General features: G+C 39.3%; 1 long non-coding RNA gene across 2 annotated transcripts; it reads left to right on the plus strand.

The window, feature by feature from the left end:
• The first annotated feature begins 537 nt into the window (after positions 1 to 537).
• Positions 538 to 2583, plus strand: LOC125289265. Of its 2 annotated transcripts, XR_007192611.1 has the most exons (5): positions 538 to 687; positions 807 to 922; positions 1070 to 1132; positions 1230 to 1279; positions 2263 to 2583. It is a non-coding gene; the product is annotated as an uncharacterized LOC125289265 (long non-coding RNA). The 2 variants fall into 2 exon arrangements; XR_007192610.1 differs by having other exon boundaries at positions 538 to 922.
• Positions 2584 to 4585: the final 2002 nt, after the last annotated feature.

Raw genomic sequence — 4585 nt, forward strand, 5'->3', positions numbered from 1 at the left:
GAGACAGGACTTGAGAGTGACACACACACACACACAGAGACACACTCTCTCTCTCACGCACACACACACACACTCACCCCTACCTATCATTCTAGTATTATTTCTACTACTGTTTATTTTGTGATCACATGTTTATACATTGTATGCTGTATCTCTGTCTTCTTGTCCTTGTTCTTGTTCTGTGTTATTTGTAAAACTAGCTTTGGCAACACATAGCAGATTTATTTATGGGTACCTTCACTTATTGTGATGTCCAAGCCAGATGACGGCCCCTTGCCTGGCTTTAAGTTTATAGTTTCTGTCCAAAATTGCATGAAGATTGCACTTACCAGATTGCACTTGCAAAATGAACTGTAGTTCATCTCGCTCACCAACCATGGCACTGATGTTGGTTTCCAGCAGACATTTCAGCACATTGTTTCTTGACTGTAACTGTTTATTCTCTCTATTCAAGTTGTTATTAACCATCTCTAACTGGTCCATCTCTTCAGTCAGGTTGTTGTACCTAAGCTGTACCTGTCTTGCCTCCTCAGTTTTGATGCACAGCCCTATGATGATGGCAGCCAAAAGGAGAACACACAGCAGCCCAAGATACACCACAGCCAGCTTGTAGGGACCTGAGGAGAACATCACATATGAGAATGCTCTGCGCAGAACAATAGAATATAAAGGGACTTGCAGAATAATGTAATGTATAATTACCATGATTATGACTCCCTGACTTATCCTGGATCTCGCTGTGCTTCATTCTTTGCCCAGACCTTTTCGGAACTGCATTCATATATATATTTTCTGTGTTTTGTTAGGTCTTATATTAATATTGGAAGAATCTGGATCTTCATAAATGTCGACAGACATGTTTGCTTCTCTCTGCTATCTGGTCAGTGTGGAGTGTGAACCTGCTGGTCTGGACCAGTGAAGAGTGAGTGTTCAGCTGTGCTGCAGTGAATGTCAAATATCTAAAGAGGAAGTCACTAGTGTGCTGTACAGCAAAGGAAAAACAAAAATAACTGTGCAGCCTTTTCACACTTCTAATTTGTAATCTTTAATTTGGCACTCTTGATTTCAGGAAAAAAAAGTCAGAATAATTCAGTGTCTATTTACACCCCTGGTACCGCCTGCAGGACGATTGGTAGGTCATTCACTTTTTGTTGTTGTCAAATTGATGAAGGCGCTTTCTTAAGTTGCTTGAGTTTTGTTGATTTGCATGTTTTGTCTATAAATTGCAGGTTGTTTGCTCCTGTCGGCCACCTGAGTTGCTCTGATGAGAATGGCCCTTGTAAGTCGCTTTGGATTAAAGTGTCTGCTAAATGAATACATGTAAAAGTGGTGAAGATTATACTGATTTTTGAACAGTGTGGAAACATTTCAATTACCTATTTCCACACAAATAGGAAGGCTGTGGTTCTATGTCTACTTTAATTTGTGCTTACTGTCACATAGAGAGAGAGAGGTCTCAGTAGCATACAGACATCACACAAAACATGCACTTACAGCAGAAAAAGTAACATAAGTATATAAATATAAAAAAAACTCCACTGCACAATAGACAGTAGAAGATAAAAAAATGAGGCGCTTGCAGTGATAGGGCAGGGACTGAGCCTGTAGTTCTTTATGCATGGTAAGGTGCTCTATGAGAGTGATGGTGCAAATACCAGAGCAAGCACACTTTCGCAGTTCCTCCGGAAATTGCTATAAATGCCTGGCAATGTTTCATAAAGTAAAGGCAAAGCAACGAGAAATGTAGTGATTTATTCATAGATAATCATTCTTCCGCCAAGAAATATATTTCCTCTATCTGAATGGTTGCCAAGCAACGTCAAGACGCAGCTAATTTAACTTTTGTATCAAGTTATGTTAGCGCAATAATATAGAACGGAATGCGGTCAAGGTGTATGTTTGTGCTGGATTTTACAACAGCATCGAACATGATTCAGCCAGGCTCTGGATTCAGCTAATCACAATCAAGGATCGGAACTATCAGTTTTAGAAAGAATGTTTGATTCAAGTTCAGTGTAGGCCTATGTTGCGAACTATTTGTTTCTCAGCAAAAGCCACGATGAAATGGTAACCCATAAATGTAAAGAGACATGTGGAGTTTATTTTTTCGTTTTGGCAAGTAGAGAAAAAAGTAACTTGCCCACTATCATAGTCTTTATCTGAAATCCCACTCTTTTCAGGTTGTTAATGCTGTCTCTAATCATTACATCTATCTAGGATGTTATGTTTTCAGTGCTGTTTGTCTGTCTGTCCATCCATCAGTGTCCATCCTGATTTCCATGAAATTTGGTGGGAAGTCGTAGCCTGGGCCAAAGACAAACCCTTACCATTCTGAAGCAGATTGGACTCACAGGCCACCTCAACACTTTGGCTTTTGCCACTGTTGTGTTCACAGCTGCTTTGCATGGTGTCCTTAATGCCTTCAGTATGCCCTCTAGTGTTCAACATCAACATATATTTTAAAAGATGGCGTGATGGTGATTGCTCGAATAAAGTCATATTCAGTAAAACTTACATGTTCCTTTAATTTTCTAGAGTTTCTGGAAGTTATTATTTAACTGTATGACATCTTTATTAACCTGCTAGGCCATTATATGTATTATATTTTGTGCAAATTATACAGACTGACGTAAAAATGATGTTGGTATACACTGCAGTGAGGGAGGAGGGCAATCTGAGGACCCAAACCAAAGCCTCCTAAGCTATAAATAGATTTCCTCAGTTGCTCCTTGTTGGTCGAATGAGATGCCCAGTGCTCTCCGTTCCTGTGATAGTTTTGGGTCTTTCAAGAGGGGTCTAAAGGCATATCTGTTCAACATGCACTTAGTTATTAAGCATTTCTTATGCATTATGGTTTGTATATTATAGTATTTATTTATTTTCATTAGGCAACTGATTGAATTGACATTGTATTATTGCTGTTCTCCTAGTCTTACCAACTTTTTTAATTGTTTACTGTTAAATGTAACTATTATATTGTTGTTAATTGTATTTTGCTTTGGACAAAAGGGTCTGCTAAATACCATAACCATAAAACTGGATAAATTATTTTGGTTAGGATAGGTTGTATCCAACCAATCTCACAAGGAATTTCCTTATTTTAAAACCGGAATGTTTGTTACAATACACAATAGACCATTTAAAATTGTAATTAGACAATAGACAAATATTTTAATTAGAAACTAGACAACTAATTTAATTGTACTACAATAAACACGTATTATAGCAACATGAACCCAAACTCACCTGGGGAAGTTTCATGTAGATATCTATTTGTTTTGTTTTCTTTTATTTTTAATGTTCACCACCTAAAGATTAGTTTGGCCTCAGGACTATGAAAAGCTGAAAAGGTTATCATGGATTTGTGACTTCATATTGACCCTATTCATATTCTAACTAATGGTTGGTCTCCCTAGGTGATGCCAAACTCTGGATTGACCCCTGTACTAAAACAGGCCCCAGACATATGTGTCTTGGGATATAGAACAGGGAGTAATGCCACTGAGCATAATGAAATGATGTGACTTGAGTGTCCTATTTCAGTGTGTTGAAAATCATTCTGGCTATGCTATGTTCTCCAGATTCTACATGGAGAAGCATATTTTCCATCAAAACGGCTTACGTCAAAGCAGTTCTTTTGCTATTTCTAGGTGATTTTTGACTAAAATAACTCCACATTTCACCATTAAATAATGGAACAGCTGTAGTCCTACTTAGTAAGAGTGCCTATTTGTTTCTCTCAAAAGTGAGATGGAAGCCTATTTACTTCTGTCCGACCTCTATATAAGCATTTCAGATGCTTTCACAGAGAAAGGGTCAGTGAAGACATTTCAGCACTATTTGAAGTTGAAACAAAAGAGAAAGGGAATCCCCTTTGTGTCTATACTCTGTGTGAGTGTGTGTGTGAGAAAGAGAGAGAGAGAGTATGAGAGAGGGAGTGTGCGAGCAGGTTCCTGTAATTGTCTGAAAATTAATCGGAATTGCTCAGATGTGTGTGTGTGTGTGTGTGTCTATACATGTCTCTGTGTGTGTGTGTGTGTTTACTGTATGTACAGTACTGTATATGATTGTGAGTGGATGAATCTGTGGCCCATAAATGAGGTGTGTGTGTGTGTGTGATTTTGTGTCTGTGTTTGTTTATGAGGGGATGAAACTCACTTGAACACTTGAACAAGGTTGGATGCGTATTTCAGTGTGTGTGTGTGATTTCACAGGAAATCAGCAGCCGAACGCATACAGGCACTTCCTGTTCTCTCCCGGCCGCCGCTCGGATGATGCTGACCCTTATTGTTCCGTGGGTCACCGTGGTGATGGTTGTCAAGGGAACACTGGGAGAGGCATCAGCATTCCATTGCCCCCTATGATGGGAGTCACTGCACCGGTAGAGAGCCCAAAGAGGCATGCATCCTGTGTGGTGTGTGTATGTGTGTGTGTGTGTGAGAGAGAGAGAGAGAGAGAGAGAGAGTTCCCATGCATGTGGTTACACGAGTGCATATATGAGGCAGTATATGTGTGTGTGAGAGAACACTTGTTTGTGTGCAGAGGTTTGGACAGAATTGGAAAAGTGTGCAATCTTGTTATGTTT

This window comes from Alosa alosa, chromosome 24, assembly GCF_017589495.1.
Source record: "Alosa alosa isolate M-15738 ecotype Scorff River chromosome 24, AALO_Geno_1.1, whole genome shotgun sequence".
NCBI classification, from domain to species: Eukaryota; Metazoa; Chordata; class Actinopteri; order Clupeiformes; family Clupeidae; genus Alosa; species Alosa alosa.